Here is a 19,696-nt window from a genome sequence, read left to right on the forward strand (position 1 = left end):
GTAATTTCATATTTGAGTTCCTTCAGAACTTTTGGGTGAATACCATCTGGTCCTGGTGTATTATTCCAGTTTAATTTATCAATTTGTTCCAAAATCTCCACTAATGATGCCTCAATCTGGAACAGTTCTTCAGCTTTGTCACCTAAATAGAATGGCTCAGATGTGGGAATCTCTCTCACATCCTCTTCAGTAAAGACTGATGCAAAGAATTCATTTGGTTTCTTTACGATAGTTTTATCTTCTTTAAGTGCTCCTTTAGCACCTTGATTGCCATGGGCCCACTGACTGTTTAGGAGGCTTCCTGCTTTTGATATACATTTTTTTAAATTTCTGTTAGTTTTTGAGTCTTTGGCTTGTTGCTCTTCAAATTCTTTTTTGGCCTGCCTAATTATACTTTTGCACTTGACTTGCCAGAGTTTATTCTCTCTTCTACTGTCCTCAATAGGATTTAGCTTCCAATTTTTAAAGGATGCCTTTTTGCCTCTAACTGCTTTTTTGTTGTTGAGCAATCACAGCACTCTTTTGTCCTCTTAATATGTTTTAATGTCAGGTACACATTTAATTTGAGCCTCTATTATGGTGTTTCACCTCTTGGGCCAGATCCTGTGCTTCACTTAGAATTAAATCAAGAATTGCCTCTCCTCTTCTGGATTCCAGGCCTAGCGGCTCCAAGAAACAGTCATTTATGGTGTCAAGAAATTTTATCTCTGTATCCCGTCCTGAGGTGACATATACCCAATCAATATGGGGATAATTGAAATCTCCCTACAAAGCGGCTAGCCAGGGCTCGACCCTCTCCAGGGAGGTGGGGAGCCACACTGGCTCACTACACACAGATAATGTTTGGGGAAATTAGTCCGGCCATGGGAGACTCCTTTGGCGGCCCTTGCGGCCAGTGAAACAAGCACCATAAGCCTGGGCCCTAGGTGGGGGGAAGGGGGGCAACAATAAGTCAGGTGCTCAGGCCCTCTGGCAGGGGCTGAGCAGTAGCAAACAGTATACAGAAATAGGCCCAGACCCTGGGTCAGGGCAGGGCAACCAAGTCAGTAGCTCTGGCCCTCAGGCAGGGGCTGAGCAAACAGTTCAATAGTAGCAGGCCAAGGCCTCTAAAGGACCTGGGAGAGGGGGAGACTGCCACCCATGAGTTGAGTGGCAGGGGGGACGCAGGCCCTCCCACTCCACTGCGTCCCAGCCCGGGGCCCTAGCAGTGGCAGAAGACCGCTACTGTTATCAGTGGGGCTCCTGGCCGCAACACACTGTCATAGGCTCTGGCAATGCCTCAGCCAGACTAGGGTCAGCTGACCCCCGGGCTACTTCCTGATTCCCTCTCTTGGGGTACCTGGGTCCAGGTGGTGTCCTCCGGGGCATCCAACACCATCAGTTCCTCTGGGTAGCGGCCACAGGGCAGCGGCCACAGGGCAGGTCTGGCAACTCCTCTGGGTAGCGGCCGCAGGGCAGGTTGGACCAGTCCTGGCATGCACCTTGGACCACGGAGGCTTCCCAGTCACAGGCCAGGCTGGAGCATCTGGCCTCCCCAGCAGCTGGGCCCCCAATGAGCTCTGAGGGCAAGCTTTTATACTTCCGGGTCGCCGCCTGACCCTCTGAGGGGCGGGCTCAGAGCTCCCTAGCTCCACCCACTCTGGCACGTGGATGGGCTCGTCCCTCTCCGGGGCAGCGGGGAGCCACACCGCCTCACTACACACCCATAATTGAGTTTTCTATTTTTATAGCCTCTCTAATATCCCTGAGCATTTGACAGTCACCATCCTGGTCAGGTGGTCGGTAGTATATCCCTACTGCTATATTCTTATTATTCAAGCATGGTATTTCTATCCATAGAGATTCATTTAAGATTTTTACTACATTTGACTCTATGCTTTCTTTCACATATAGTGCCATTCCCTCACTAGTATGATCTATTTTGTCATTCCTATATATCTTGTACCCTGGTATTACTGTATCCCACTGTTGATCATCATTCTACCAAGTTTCTGTGATTCCTATTATGTCAATATCCTCATTTAATAACAGGGACTCAATTTCAGCCATATTAGTATTTAGACTTCTAGCATTTGTCACTTATCACTTTTTAATTGTCTGCCTCCATGTGATTTAATTGAATGGGACTCTTTTATTTGACTGTTTCTCATCAGATACTACTTGTACTTTATCATCTTCCATTCTTTCCTCCTTACTATGATATAGAGAATCCTCATTAATAGATTCTCCCCTAAGGGATGTCTCTGTCTGAACCGCATGCTCCTCTGCACTTCTCGGCTTTCCCCCAACCCTTAGTTTAAAAACTCCTTTATGACCTTTTTAATGGTACATGCCATCTGGTTCCATTTTGGTTTAGGAGTAGTCCATCCTTCCTGTATAGACTCCTCCTTTCCCAAAAGGTTCCCAGTGGATTCCGATTGCCCCAGTGCCTGGACTGCCCTGCAGCTTTGGCCGTGCCCCCCCCCCCCGCCCAACCTTTACAAAGGTTCCAGCGCTCCTGCAGTTGGCTGTATTGGTTGATCACAGAATCATCTGTGACTGCTAATAGCAAATATCCCCAAAGGCTGATGACAGAACATTAGATGGGGAGGGCTCTAAGTTACTACAGACCATTCTTTCCCAGATGTCTGGTTGTTGGGTCTTGCCCACGTGCTTAGGGTCCAACTGACAACCATATTTGGGATCAAGAAGGAATTTTCCCCTGGGACAGACTGGCAGAGACCCAGAGATTTTTTTGTTTTTTGCCTTTCTCTGCAGCATGGGGCCTAGGTCACTTGCAGGTTTAAGATAGAGTAAATGGTGGATTCTCTGTAACTCGAAGTCTTTAAATTATTATCTGAGGACTTCAATCACTCAGCCAGAGGTTATGGACTGTTACAGCATTGGGTGGGCGAGGTTCTGTGGCCTGCAATGTGCAGGAGGTCAGATTAGATGATCATGATGGTTCCTTCTGGCCTTAAAGTCTATGAGTAGGGAATTCCTGATAATCCATGAGTGAAGGAAAGTGGTCTTAGTATAAAAAGTTGAAAAAATGAGTCTCCATAACGCTCTCTAGGTTCCCTGACTCTTTCATAGGGAGGGAAAGGATATGTAAATATGTCATGATACAATTCCGCATAGAGTTCAGATCTGAGACATTTTCTAAGGGTGACAACAATGACTTGGATAAGTGAAAAGCTAATAGAGATCAGACATATTTCCTTGGGGGACCAGTAAGGTTACTAGGGTGTAGGGTCTCCAGAGAGGTTTGCATAGTTATGGAAAGGGTTTAGCCTTATAAGATTTTTTTCATTCTCAGAGAAAGAGGAACCAATCTAACCACTTTACACTTCTTTCCTTTATCTTTAAATACTGAGGATAATGTATCCAGTGCTACATGAGGGACCCTCTGATCCAAATGAAGATCTGAATCGGGTATTCCAAAGGCTCAGGGAGATGAACCTGAACCTCCATGGTATTGTGCATCCAGTATGAACAAATATCTCTGAGGAAGCATCAGGAGCCTTTTCAGTCATGGAACCAATAGCCTCAGATCCAGGCCAAGGTGTGGATTTATACCATGGTTTGGCCCTCAATAGCGCCCTTTGCTGTGGCTCTGACTTCCACAGCCAAGGCTTTATGAGTATGTATTTGCAGTTCAGTGTGTGGAATGGGAAGTACCAGATTCTCATGATTATGGTCTCTAGGACTGGCTCTTTCAACTGAGGCAGAGACATGCGAGGCCAGGTGTTTATCAGTCTGTCAGATCTGATCTTTGCCTGTTCAAAGTGACCGGTACATTAGGTTTGCCCCCAGTCAAAGACTGCCAGCTTTTTAATCCCCCTCAGGAGTTGTAGCTAAGGTTTGTCTCCCAACACTTATGGCTCCTGTGTTATGGAGCTAGAAGGTTTAGCTGCTAATGTTTCTGGCAATAACATAGCTAGGAGGTGATTCTGATGAACCTTTCTGGCCCTGTGGATGAAGGTGCTGCATCTGGAGCAATAAAAGGCCAAATGACTTTCACCCAAGCAGGCCAAATAATGCACATATGCATACAAAGCAGGAAAAATAGCAGGACAAGAGGCTTACTTCTTGAAACTGTGTTTCTTTGTCTTCTTTGTTCCCACACAGCAGAACCAAGGACCTCTGTCAGGGCACTAAGATCTTTAGTCAAAAAAAACAAGAAAGAAAAAAGAACTCACTTCACTAAGAAGGCAGAAGCACCGGATATGGTCCATTATGACAAATCAGGGTCCAAGGACCTGGGGAGGTTTCTGCTACAGTGGTTGGAAGAAAATGAAGTGGTTGGTGTATCATGCCTCCTTTTCGAGCCTCCTTCTCCGAATATGCTGCAAAGAGAGATGCTGAGGGCATGACCGCACTCCAACTGACCCTGCTATTAGAAGGTTCTACCAGTCCAAGCTGAACTGTCAATTCATCCAAAGAACATGAGTGTGCAGAGGCCACTTGAAGAAATAGGAGTTATACATCTTCATTATACATATTGCTGGATGTCTTTCTAAAAGATATGTTCTAGTTCCAACAGGAGTTATTTCAGGGAAATTCTATGGCCTGTGTTATGTAGAGAACCAGACTAGATGATCATACTGGTCCCTTCTGGCCTTATACAATATGTATCATTAGTTTATGGTGGAATAAAGCTTTTGAATGCAGAATCAATGAGAGAAGAGCATGATGACCACATACGTAACTACCTTAATTATAAAGACAACTGGAAAGTATGAAAAAATAAAAACCCCAGACTTGTTTTTTTTAAATAAATGGAAAACTGAACTTTTCTAAATGACCAAGTAAATCACTAAATGAGAAGTGTGCTTTTTTATGAGCGATGAATATTCCAGATAAAAAACACTTGATAGAATTTAAACTCTGCCAATTCTCAGAGAACTTGGCTATAGAACATTTTATAGGAGAGAAGAACAAAATTAGAATTCATAAATGTAAAGCACTCAAGAAAGTAAAAGTGCTTATTAGTTTGAAACCTAAAGGGTACAATAAATGTGAGTAAAATATAGCTACCTCTCTTTTTGTGTCTGAGATTGGCTCACATATAATCTTGTGGATATACCTCATTTTTCTGTCAGACTCATTCTATCATTTTATTTCAGGGCCACAATAATACAGACCATATCCATTTTGTAATTTGATATCAAATCAAATATTGTGATAGCAGAAACACTAAATAAGTACCTGATGCTACCAAAATTAAGCCTGAAACTAGATTGCCTACTCTCTGCCACCCCTCTGTTTATAATGCAAATTGGAGTAATGGAAAAAAAGGCCTAGATTTTCTTCTACAGTATTTCTGGGTAGCAATGTTAACAGTCCTTCTGGATAATAGCCCAAAAAGCAATAACTGGTGCAATATATAGAAAGGCTTTCACTTAGAATATCAAACCACATTCTAAGGCATAACTGGTTTGAAAGTTTTAAATTCACACTGTAAAAGGTAGAGATATAAATTAACAAAGTCATTCTATCCACCACTTAGAAAGTTTGACCGAAGACACCATTAAGATAAAACAGAGACAGCAGAATACCAGTAGCAATAGCAATTGAAGGCCCTGATCCTGTAATTTAATGGTGCTCCATGTGTGCAGCAAGTTGGGGCATTAATGGATGGTTCAATACACTTACTTCCAGGTGAATGTATATGTAGAAATTTAGCACAGCTTGAGTATAGCACAGGGCTGATGCCATATAAAATTAAATCAGATTGAAACTAATTAAATCAGATTGAAATTGCTACTTGAACAATTTCATTTTTTAAAATCTTTCCATATTTGAAACGAAACAAAAAAAAACGTAAAAATTTTGTCCTGTCTGCTTTTGTTTGTTTAAGCTAGTGCTACTGCTGAGCCATAGAGTGGTAGGTGGTGATAGGTCATAACAGGATACTCTGCAGTCAGTTCAGATCTTCTGGTCCATGATCCTAACATCCTCAGATCAAAAACTCATAGATGGCACATTGGTATAAAGGTGTACAGATTTGCATAACTATTCATATATAAAGCTGAAAGGCGGCAGAGCATTTAACTGTAATACTACTCACCAAGCATCACTTTAGGCCTCCCCCTCAAAGCTCTCCAGCATTTCATTTTTAAAATCCTTCTCCTCCCTTTAAGAAGTCCAGGGTGGTGGGAGTTCTTTGCCACACTCCCACCATTCCCCTACCCCCAGGAGCAGCAGGTTTCTCATGCCCACTCTTCCAGGACTGGGAAAGGGGCATCAGAAAAATCTTCATTCAGCTCCCAGATATATGATACCAATAATAGTAATGGAATCCTAAGCTCATCCTTCCAGGACTGGGAAAGAGGAAACAGCAGAAGGATCTTCACCCTAATTCTAGATTTGCAAGACTGACAATAGCAGCAAGATCTTCTCCCATCTCACCTGCCTAGAGGACCAGCAACAATAGTAGGATTCTTATCCCCTCCTCAAGAACTAACAGAGGGACTGAGGGCTGCAGGTGAACTTCAGGCCTATGTTTGTAGGGGAAATGGGAAAGGGCTTTCTGTGCTGCACATGGTGACGGAATTGTTGCCAATACCAAGCATTCAAAAGTCATGAGTAGAGATGGGCAAAAGCTTTCTGACTAGACAGTTTTCTGTCAGAAAATGCTGATTCAATGAACATCTAGAGTTCAATACAATTTTTGCAGGAAATTATCAGAATGTTTAGTATTTACTTTCTTATACTGGAAAGGATAAAGTCAATACAAAATGTTTCAACCATATCAAACTGAAGTGTTTTGAGTTTATTGAAACCAAACATTTCAGTGAGGTGGAAGTGCAATTTCTGGAATATTTTGTTTCATGGAACATTCTGAAATTTCATCTTTCTTTTCATTTGGACTTAAACTAATTTTGAAATCTCAGAATTTCCTACGGATGAAATTTTGTTTTTAGACCTGCTCTAACCATGACTCAGGGCCCTCAAAATCATTAATTTGGGTTAAAAATCATGAAAATTTTAAAAGTAAACAAATGTGCATTCATCTTATTTACCTTTGGTATTTTGAGCCTGCAATGTTCATGTTATCAAGGTTTTCTCAAAAACCAAGAAGATTAGAAACTTACTGTGTTTCTCCTTTTTTCATGAAAGCTGAGATTCTCACAGAATCACATGGCTCCAGAAGCTGGGATTTCAATTATAAACACCAAATATTGTGAGACTCACTGAATCGTTAGAGTTAGTAATACTGGGGAACCAGGCTGTCCTTCAGTACAGTCAGCAGCTCCATTTGGCTGCCATTCCCTAGGAGGTAGGTGAATGGGGAAAGGCAGGCAGAAGAGGATTTTTCCATAGTACAGGAGTTTTCCCCACAGACCTACTGTCCACACAAAAAGGTGTAGAGTTGACACATCTGGGAACTGAACCCCTAAATTTTCAAACCATTAATTTCAACTAAAATTTTCCCAGAATAAGGAGTAAGAGTTTAAGTATTGTCCCCAGTTGTGTAAACAACTAGGCTGCTCGATTTTGTGTGTAACTACTGTGAAGTTCACATAAATCAATCAAATGAACATCCAAATGGATATTTAGGCACCTAAATAAGGCCCCAATAAAATAATAAATAATAGTAACAACAATGCAGCCAAAACTGTAGGTTTTTCTCCATTTGTCTAAGCTGGTCTTAAGGAACAACTAAAAACCCTACCATAGTGGAAGTGAAGGGATGAGAAGAGATCTCTGTAATACAGTAAACATCTCTAAGTAAATATTTTTCTTTGCATTCAAAGTATATTCCATCTGTTGACTTTTTTTCTCTCACATCTCTCCATTGCAGAGCACATATGTCTGAATTTATGCCCGTTTTTGTTTTTGTTTTTGGTAGCTACTAAAAAGGGGTTTTAGATAACAAGAGGTCAAAAAGTACTCTCAGCCTGCAGGTGTAATTCAGAGTTTTGCTGAGAGCAGTCAGGCCTTTTAAATATTACCGTAAGCATTTGGGCCAGATTTTTAAGAGCACAACATCCACAATTGGGGCTGTATTTTCAAGACAGAGAAGCTTTGCCATATGCACCAAAATAAGAGGCAAGATTTTCAAAAGTGCTCAGTAGGTTGGGTGCTGTGCTCTTTCACAAACCTGTGTCAAATGAGAGCAGAAACTGGGTGCTGAAACTTGAGTCCTTAATTTATGTGCCTAGATTGGAACAGGGCTCTTTTTGAAATCTGACCCAGTTGTGGGGGCTGAATATTTGAAAATCTAGTCATGATCCCTTTGAAAAATCTGCCTCTCCATGGTTTACATGCTAAACTGAACTCTTTCAATAAATACATTCCTTGAATGCATTCCTTTGGTCATTTATTTGTGTCTATGTCTGATGAATTTTCCAGAGGCATGCAAATTTCACACTATCTGACCTTTCTACCCAAACAATGCTTGTCTTTTTCAATTGTGCGAAAAAGAATTATTTAGGTCTGGGGGTGGAGGGACTCAGCAAACACCTTCACAGAACCAAGATCTAGCCATTAAGATCCAACACCTTAGTTTAACATCACCTACCAGGCTTCATGGAGTTTCTTCAGTCAGCAGCTGGTTGCATGTAGCTTTAATCTGATAGAAGACTGTAGTCAAAGCTCTTATAGTAATTGCTATTTCAGTATTATTACAAACCTTGAAACAGTTTTACTGAAAGGTTGGGTGAAGTCTGCAATTCTTTCAGTGAGCCACTGCTGAAATTCAAGCAAACTTGGGCTGATATTTAATTTCCATGGCAAATTAGGCAAAACTCATCAGTTCTCATTGAGTTTCACTTTTAAATTTTGCGTTTGAAAGAACCCAATGCAAAGCAAAACTCAGGGCATGTGAACTTATTGGAACTGAGCTGAAAATAAAGATTCATGCTCTGAGAACCAAAGCTATTGGGTTTTTCGCTAGTTTGCTTTTTCTGCTATTATTTTGGCAGAACCAGTCCAATTATGGAAGAGCAAGCAGAAGTATCTAGAAGTACTTAGATGACATAAACACCTCATAAAGAATAAGAGCAATTATTTCAGAGTAATACGGTGAAACTGAGCAAAGAAATTTAGACTGAATATTTATTTACTAATAAATATATAGCGGAAGATGAGAAAAATTCCTAACAGTAATATCTACTGGACACTTTTTATAGACTACCAAAGGGATTGGTTGCAGAACATTCATTTCAGTCATTTAAAACGTAACTGGATAAAGCACTAGACAAAATACACTGTAAGGGAAAAATCTGCATTGGCAATGGAATGGAGTGGATGACCTAACATAGGTTTATTTCCATTTATAATTTCTATGATTAAGTTCTTTCTACCAAAGTAGCATGGGATTAATGCTAGCCTACTATCAGACTTCTTATAAATCAGAATTAAATAGTGCTTCATTTTTTTGCATTCTGATGTGTGATGCAGCAATTGCAACTAATATACTGTTGCAAATATTTTATGATGGTGGAAACACTAGCCAAGCCTGTCATTCAATCCTGTAGCATTTAGGCATCAAGCTCTGTATTACAAATCAGCTAATGCCTCCAACAGTGCTTGATCTGTTTGTGTGTGTCTGCACGTGTGCATGTATCTGGTGAACTGTTACACTCCACTGCCCTTGCGATATATCAATGGCTTAAGGCTGCTGTCTGGGGAAAGAACAAATAACAGGAATAAAAGTTAGTGAACATTATCAATTTGGGAAAGGTATGCTATCATTCTTTTGGGGAGATACCATTATGATTCCCTCTACTCCACTGCTCAGAAGTGATATGTTGTAGCACCCAAAAAAGGTTGTAAAATATTTAAAAGGTCTTGTAGGCTTCACTGGAGCCCTAGGTATGAAATGTAATACACAACTTATTTGTATCTATGTACTGTGTAAAAGGAGAGTGGAAGGAGGGCATCTTTGTACTGACTTAAGGGACAGCCTCGTGTTATGTTGATTGAGCTGGTCCTTTGTTGTGAGCATACACGTGTTAGTTCACCTGTAGCTTCCATGGGGCACTAGTACCATGCTTCATCAACAATAAGTCTGGCAGAGCACCTTGCACACTGAACCGAGCCTGTGGTCTTTCTGTATGAGTAACACTGAGGTCCGCTAAATCAACACCCGGCACTCTTTGCTAGAGCAGCTAACATCAGAGCTCCAAGAACTGCAGCATTAGCAACACTTAGCAACACGAACGACAGGTCTCTTCAGGAAAAGAGCCTACTAAATTGGAAACGTGGTTTTTGTCTCAAATAACTAAGTGTGCAACATGCTTCCAAGCAAAGAAATAGTTAAGCAAAAAGACATTTTGTCAAGTGACTTTCTAGCTTAAGCCCCATTGTCAAAAGTCTCCTCGGTACCTAATCCTTGTGATTTAGGCTCCTCCAATGCAGATTTTTAAAAGGTATTTAGGCACCTAACTTCCATCAAGATCAATGGGAGTTAGGCACCGACATACCTGGCCTTAGGTGCCTAAGAGACTTTTGAAAATGGGACTTGGGATATAAAGTCACTTAGGCCCTTCTGATTTCCACCCCAAAATGACTCCTGGGATGAACATGAACCCTCTGTTTTTTGTAAGAAATGCAAAGGTCCTTGCCTGGTATAGATATCAATCGGAAAGAAAGTGTAGGTATGCTGAAGGTTTTAGACTCCTTAAGTGTCCAGGTGCAGGAATGATAAATATAGTTCAAATATGATATAAGTTCAGTAATCCTGTTCTCATTGCATTTTGAGTCTAAAATGTATCTGTTTTGTAGAAAGATACTTCAGAATACTTATTAGGAAAGGGATTAGGGAGCTATTATAGAAAAATCCATAAAGCTTTCCACCTAATATTCAGCTGTAGAGAAGAAAGCAAACAGGATGCTAAATTTTATTGGTAGAGGAATACAAGTATAAATCAAAGAAGAGAATACTACTCCACTGGTTATATCTCATGTCAAATACTATGTAAAATATATTTCAAAATACTTTATGAAGGTTAAAAGAAGTGCAGCACCCAAAACATTAGGTTTCAAATATGTAAGTTATGTGAAAAGATTATTGGGAAAACAAGGGTTGGAAAAGAGAAGAATTCAGAGAGACCTAACAGACACCATAAGAGATAAAAAACAGGGGATTCATCCAGCATTCCTTGAACAAAAACTCCCACTGACATTAAAGGAATAAGAAATGCAAAACGTTTTAAATAAATTCTTTGTGAGGTAATTTTTTAGACCATGTCTTCTGTACGTGCATGCTCAACATTGCATATGTAAACAGTGTATGTTTTGCAACAGCAAATGGAACAGGGGAGGAGGAAAAAACCTAATGTGTCTGTAATAATCAATTGAATCTAACCTGGCATCAAAGAACATTGAAATGCAGTTATTGCACGGTGCCACTACAGTGAAGGGTTATGGGTGTTTGGGTGCCTTACATGTGTATTTCCATACCTCATTTGGAATTTGTTTTAGTGTAACCTCAACTCTGAATTTCCAGAGTTTGAAATGCCTGTTCTGAGGATAAATATTTCACCTCGGAATGTATTCTACTCTATATTACAGATCATAATCTCAAACTTAACTCCATTTTAAAGTAGTTTGGGGATATTGAAAATGTATGAGCAAATCTCAGAATAATTACAACGGGGATCCATGTCCAGGCATGCACAGCCTTGTTTATCAAAGGGAGACTCAGTAGAGGTTTTTCTGAAAATGTATCCATGCACCAATAAAGGTATACCACAAATTACGGCTCTGATCCTGCACACTTAAGCACATATATTATTTATGTGAGTAGTTCCATTGCACATTATGGGGCTATTCAGCTGTGCAATGTTGTGTACACTCTTATGTGTTTGAAGAATCGAGACCTATTTACCATTTAAACATTAGAACTTCAGCTTGGAACTGGGGAAGTTCAGGGCAGCGGATTGTATGGAATTTATTTCACAGAATTTTTTTTTTAAATAGCACATTAGATTATACACCGTACCCAGAGAGTCCATGACTGCAACGTGTATTCATGAGGTAGAGTGAGAAAAGGAAAATGATGTAGATGAATCCCTAACCAAAAAGACTAAACAAAGGCAGAGGGAGAAAAACGAACAGATGAAACAGTGAAAAAAAGAATGAGAGGTCTGGCAGCATATTTTCTTTTTAATTCCATAATTTTAAATGTTGATTGACTTTTGATTGGTTTAGAGCTATTACATTTTATTAAGATTCTATTTCAGATTCATTATGTAACTAGACTCCTGAAAGAAGAGAACAGATGTGTATCTAGATGGATATACATAGATAGAGGATACTGATATATCCTTATTGGTAGATGGAACTGATTTTGAATGAGAAAACAAAAGAATACTTTAAGTATGAGTTAATGATATTTTTAGAGAGAAGGCTGAAAGAGGAAAAGAGTGAGGCACGTTTTTCACACTGGAAGTCAATAGTTTAACCTTTTTTTCATCTAATCACAAAGGATGAGATTTTTCCATTGGTCCTATGTGGTTGCATAGGGGAGTAATGTCCTCCACATTCAAACCTCCACCCCTCCCCAGTGCAGCTGTCTAAGATCTAACCAGATCTCGGGACCAGACCAGATGCAGGGGTGGGGAGGAAAATGGGGCTATACACTATGCCCAATACTTCCTCTCCTCCTAGCAGCAAGTGGGTAGGTAGGTGACAGAGAGTAGGTGGAGCAATGGTTCTAATCCAGGGGAGCTGTTTCTTGTAAAGGGCCGATGCAGAATACTTTCTTCACATTCACTCTCTGGAGGAATTGTATCTCAGAATGGTGTCTTGGAGGTACAAATATTTATGGTATTATTTTTGGACAGTGCAGTGACACACCACTCTAAAATCAGGATTGACCCTAAAGGCTCAATCTCAACCTGATAGTAATAATATGCCTGTTAACAAAACAATTCTTGGTTTGTTTGGTTTTTTTGCTAATGATGATCAGCTTTAACATTTTTTAAAAAGTAATTTGTTTTTAAAAGTTTTTATCTGAGTTAGTTTTTTGCTAATGATGCTGCTTTTTTGTGCTAATGATGTCAGTTTTGTAATTGAAAATATTAGAAAGTAGTAATGTCCCTGTAAGCTTGGGTATCATGACCAAACTCACACATGCAACACAGTACATCAGTCAGTTGGCTCAGATCAAAGAATGTACAGTTGCCAACTAACTAAACAATGTTTGATTTTGATTTTGTAACAGGCAGAATTTACATTATTTGATTTAGAAGCTGAGAGCTTATTTACAATTTTGTCCTAAATTTGTCCTAAATTTCACAATTTTCTATAAGCTCTTGCTGTTGTTCGGAAGCTGCAAAATGCAAATCATCTCCTTTAATTTATATATTTAGAAGAAATGATGTAGCCTTGTTTTTAGTTAAAATTATCAACTTCAGTCTATATTAATGCAAAATCGTAGGCCAATATACACTGGACCACATTCACGTGGCATTTTATATAAGGGCCATTAGATGTTGTGGAACAGGTCTTTCAGTCTGCTTAATGAGCTCTTAAATAAAGAAAATATTGACTTTCCTCAAACCTCTAGCTGCTTGGTCTGTGACATGAGGAATATAGGGCATAGTGGTGAGCAGATAGATCTCTGCACATTTGAAGAGAAAGGTGGTGCAGAAATTCATCTATTTTCAATAATTCTATTTATCAAATTTTAATTAGATCCTTTGCAGCTACATGTTCTTTGATCTGAGCTAATTGATCAGTGCATTGTGTTTTTAATAAGTTTCATAATAATAATACTTGGCACTAATGTAGCGATTTACAATTTTCAAAGTGCTGTACAAACATGAGCTAATTAATCCACATAAAACCTCTGTGAAGTAGGAACAGTAAGTATTATTATGCGTATTTTATACAAGGAGAATATGAGGTACAGAGAGGCTAAGTGATTTGTCCAAGACCAGCAAATGAGTGAGTGGAAGAGCCCCAGACAGAACTGAGTTGCCAACTCCATTTCAAATCCACTAGACCATGATTCCTCTCGAAAAAGAGAATGTTTGCTGGAATTTGAGAACAATCTAGGGACCTTTCGATTTTGCAGTGTGTTTGCTCTTGCTAAACTGTTTGCTTCTTCTCTGATTTTTTTAAAATAACTTCAGCAGACCACAAAATTTACAGAAGTCTGAATCCCAGATACTGGTCTTGACAAGAGCCATGAAAATCAAGCATCATGTCTATCATGATGATTTATCAGTAGTTGCTGTTTGTCACTGTAAGAATAGAAGGACTGACGGTATTATTTTACAGTCCCTAATATCTGCTTCACTTGATTAGCTAGTTAATGTTTCTTACCCTATGTCACATCTTCTATCATACAGTAGAACCTACTGGTGCAGAATAATGTATAGTATACCCCTTCAGACCTCACTGTAAATATTTGATCTCCTATAACTTATATTTTAAAATAACTACTTTGCTTTTTAGGAGTTTCAGTAGTTTATCTTCAGTTCATGAAGAAGAACTGAAGACTTCATGAATTCCACTAGGGACCTCATTTACAATTTTATGTGGAAGTTGCTCAGATAGTGTGATGATGGGTGACAGTACAAAACAGTAAAGAAGACAGATGTACGCCCCAGAGCAAGAAGGGTGTAAGGGAAAATGAGCTTTTTGCTCCCTCTATAGGAGACAAAACTAAATCTTTATTTACATACGTTATCATAACTTCATTATCAGAACATAAGTTCTGTACAGTGTTTTAAATTGTGTGGAGTTTATTTGTTTGCCATTTTCTGGAAATATTAAATGATGCATGTAACTGTATTTAAAGGGTGTATGTGATATTATGAGGGTTATAGTCTGGGAAAAGTGGGTCTCCCTGATCTGACAGGTGGTGGGCTCTGATTGGTACTGAGCCCAAATGAAATAAGGCAATCAAGGACTTTGTTGGAAAAAGCAGAGATTGTTCAGAGATCTTGCTTCATTCTGAGTTTCCTGCCAAGAGATTCCGAAACCTGCCTGGATATGACTTTCCATGACTGGACCCAGCAGCAGCCAACGTGGTGGAGCAGACCTGGAAGCAGTGGGTTAGCGGGTGGAGCTGATTTCTCTGAACCAGGACTGGCAGCAGAAAACCTTCTTGAAATAACCTGGGAGCCACAGGCCTGAGTGGTGCCTGATAGGGTATAAGTCACATAACAAGAACAGGCAGGCTGAGGAGAGACATCTCCTGGTGCCAACTCACTATTTCTGAGTCCAATTGGACTAATGAGTGGGGGGAAAGAGGGATTGTTTTGTGAATATAATATGAGCCCATGAAAAATAGGCAATCATCTGTGACTTTGGGGTCATGCATATCCATTATATACTGTTTAGATTTTGCCAGTTTAATTTTATACTATAAATAGACAGGTTTCAGAGTAACAGCCGTGTTAGTCTGTATTCGCAAAAAGAAAAGGAGTACTTGTGGCACCTTAGAGACTAACCAATTTATTTGAGCATGAGCTTTCGTGAGCTACAGCTCACTCACGAAAGCTCATGCTCAAATAAATTGGTTAGTCTCTAAGGTGCCACAAGTACTCCTTTTCTTTTTATAAATAGACATTTATCTTGTTCATCCCAAGTACTGTAATACATATTTGTGGTTTCATATCCCAAGGTCTCCTGGGTGAGGGGAGAAATACCTATAAAGCTTTTATTTAAATTTAAAGTTCCTAAAACCTGGAAGTGGATGAGATTTTAAGTGGGGTCTTGGAACACACAGGATATGTTCACATTGCAACTGAGAGTGAGCCCTGCAGCTCAGGTGGACAGATTCACTCTAGCTCTGCTGAAGCCAGAATGCTAAATATAGCAGTGTGGGCATTGCAGCATGGGTGGAAGCTCAGACGAACTGCCTAGATATAAGGCCTCCTGACTCCCTGGAGCTGAGCTCAGGTGAGTTTCCACCCATGCCACAACATCCACGCTGCTATTTTTAGCATGCTAGCACAAGTGCGGAAGCTAGTGTGAGTCTGTCTACCTGGACTCCCAGCAGCAGGATAGAGATACCCATAGTTACAATCAGAACCATCCTAGCCCTTACTACTGCTAATGACACCTGAGAAAAAGGTTACATTTTTAGATATTATGCAATGGGTGCTCAAGTTGGTGAAATTCACCACTGTGTAGGGGGGGCCTGCACAAGATCTATTCCCCACTTACATCCTTAATGGACATTCACTTTCTGCTTCACCACAGCACTGATAGAAAATATTAAACTACCTTTTAAATATTGACATTTTATTTTGCTGTTGATTCTGAAGTCTACAAAACACATTTTATTAATAAAAATATTTACACATTTCATATCTGTTTCTACCATAATCCTTTCATCATTGGAAAGAAATAGAATAATTGAATCAGCTTTGTTTCGTCTTCCTAGTGGCCAACATATGATTTCTGATTACACGTCATCTGTTGTTGTGTTTGTCTTTATATTTGACTTCAGGCATCCTATAATTAAAGGGACAAAATCTGTTGGCATTTTAGCCCAAAGCTTGGTAAAACACTGCAAGACACTTTAAAGACAAATCACCAAGAAGTGCAAGGATCAACTGGTGGGAAGAAAATGGCTTATCTTGCACTTTATCGCAGATCCCTTCATTAAGCATGCTGTGAGAATGCTGGTAGGTCATGAAAGATCAGCATGCTGTATCACATCAAGCTGCATCATAATTCTGATTACTGCTGCAGTTACAGTTATTATCCACTAGGTAACGTATATAAAGAAATACAGCACAGGGTCATGCATGCCTTACTTATCTGGAACAAAACAAGACTTCATATTCAAGTGTGGTGTTTTAGGCCACCCTCACTAAAATCAGCCAGCAGCTCAGAACGGAACAATATAAGTAAATTATACACTTCACATGAGCGTATGGGGTAAACAAAGCTTTTTATATGTAAAATAGTATCTTAGTGTAACAGGAAGGTCAGAAAGTCCTGAACTGTGCAACTTTCAATTCAATTTTATGTCACCAGTAGCAGTCTAATAGAGGTAAGGTTTCATTTAACAAACAGGAAGGATGGAACTACTTCCAGTAATATAAGTACATCCCATTATTCCTACATGAAAAAGCACATTCAATGATAATGCAAGGTGTTACAGAAAATCAAAAATGTTGGGACTATTTCTTACTAATTCTATAAAAAATAAATTCAATACGCTTGCCTTTTTCCACAGTTCATACTTTGCTCATGGACACCTTAAATTCTAAATATTTCTAAATGTAAGGAATTGGGAGGTGTGTGTGTGGGGGTGGGGTGGGTGGGAAATCAGTGGGTTGCTTGGTGGGTTTTAGGGAACTCATAGCTAAGAAAATTTAAAAAGGGTGATGCAGATGGGGGAACAGAGGTACCTGTGGATAGAAATGGATGAGTGGATGAGGGAACAAAAGCAAATGAGATCAGAGGAACCAGAATGACTACAAACAAGTTGCAATTGCTTGAAGTAGCTAGCTTGTGGGGACAGGGTAGGTCATGGGAAGAGGAGAAGAGAGAGGCTGGAGGCAGAAGCCAACTCTGTTCAGAGAGAAGTGTATCAGTTGTGAGGTAAATAAATGTATTCATGAAATGAATACCTGATGAGAAACTACTAGCAGAAGGGGAAAACAACAGAGAGCCTCCCAGTGTTCAGTATCTCCAAGATACTAAAGCAAAGGCTTCTACGTAGCCAGAGCAGAAGTTGGAGCCTTTGTATAAGGAAGATGATCACTGAATTCAACTAAGTTTCCTGCTGGTCAAAAGGAAAATACCCAGATCCACCTGGCCAAGTCATGCTCCGCTATGAGAACAAATGAAATCATATGGTTTAGGACTGAGAGGGATGGGGATTATTGTTGAGCAGAAATAATGGGTCTCATTCTCCTTTCAGTTTCACTGGTGTAAATTAGGAGTAACTTCATTAAAGTTAATGGAATTACACTGGTGTGAAGCTGATGTAAGTGAGAGGAGAATTAGGGGTTGCCTGCACACAAATTTGCACTGGTTGAAACCCCAGAGAGGTTGCTCTGATTTAAGAGTGATTTATTTTGGTTTAATTTCATAATCCTGGTTTAGTGTGAAATAAAATTGTCCAAACAGGCTTTTCACCGGTTTCACTAAATAAGTTTAAAACAATCACAGTTTTAGTTAAACCCCAGGCCTAATGTGTGAGTAAGCCTTCAGGTTCCATTGTTTGCTCTGAAACCAAACAGATGAACAGTTTTGCCTGGAGATGTGAATAAAGAGCTCTGTATAGCTTGTTATGTCTACTATCTTTGTTCAGGAATAAGACTAAATATCTGGGAATCAACTAGGCTAGGAACATAGGATTCTGGGATTGTGTCCACTCATGTTCTTTCAACAAAGAATACATGCTTCATTCTCCCTTGAAGTAGCAAGTTCTTCCTGGTTAGCATGGCTAATTGGCTGAATATTTACAATGAAGGAAGTGTGATAAACCCCACCAAATGCAAAGTTTATTAGTGCTCAGTCACCATCTGGAGACCCAGATTAAAGTAATGAATAAAAAATACATTTATATAGCAACAGGGCACTGAGATACCATGATGATATCTCCCTTCTTCCTTTCACCTCCAAACTCAGTTGTGCTGCCTAAAAAAATTATTTCCACTCCATCCTGGATCCTCTTCAGTCTGATTTTTCTAATCCTCATTACTCCATTGACACAGTTCTTTCCATGGTCTCTAACAACTTCTTCCTGGCCATATCTCTGGGCCTGTACTCCATCCTTATTATTCTTGATCTTTCAGCTGCTTTTTACACATTTGATAATGCCCTCTTGCTTAACAGCTTGTACGTCTTTGGCTTTCAGTACCCTGCTCTTGTTTGGCTTATCTCCTGCCACTTCTGTTTCATCAAGTCTTTTGGTGGATCCTTCTCTCATTTTACACTTTCAGTTGGGATACCAGAGAGCTCTGTCCTAGATCTCCCTTTCCTCTATACTCCTTCTTTCTACCCTAAGTCTGTGGATGGTATCATCCACCTGAAAGGTGGCTTTCAACTACCATCTCAGCAATGAGGACTCACAAGTCCAAGGACTCCACACCTGACTCCTTCTACCTAATCTTGCATTGGCCTCTTGGATGTCTCATCATCAGCTTAAACTTAGTGTGCCCAAAACTGGGCTCCTTATCTTTCCTCCACAATCCTCTTACCTCCACTTTTGCTGCCATCATCCTTGCAGTCACTCAGGCCCATAATGTGGGGATTATCTTCAGTGTCCCCTCCTCTTTGTTCCACAAATTCAGGCATTGGCCCAGTTTTGCAGCTTCTTTTACTCAATATTATGAAGATAAAATCGTCTATCTCTGTATGTACATCTAAAATTATTATCCAGGCCCTCATCCCCATCTCGATTACTGTAATCTCCTCTTCACTGGCCATCCTGCCACCCACAATAGCAGTCCATACGAAACACAGTCATTAGAATTATTTTCCTTGCTTCTCTCTGTATATGTCATCCTACCCCCAATTTAAATGGACTCCTCCCTGGCTGTGTGTGTCTGGAATGGGCTGACACAGCATATTCTCCCTCCCAGCACAGTACAGGGCATAAGGGTGAATTGTGGTTTAGAAGGGTGCTTCTGAGTCACATAGAGGTCCATAGAGCACCTTCTGAGGTAGCATAGCCTCTGCCACACTATACTTCGGGCTACAAATAAAGTTTCAGTCTTGCCATAGATGATAGTAAATAATAAATCAATTAATAGAATTTCATGAAGCAAAACTAAGGGCGGAA

The sequence above is a fragment of the Lepidochelys kempii genome, chromosome 2 (assembly GCF_965140265.1).
Source record: "Lepidochelys kempii isolate rLepKem1 chromosome 2, rLepKem1.hap2, whole genome shotgun sequence".
NCBI classification, from domain to species: Eukaryota; Metazoa; Chordata; order Testudines; family Cheloniidae; genus Lepidochelys; species Lepidochelys kempii.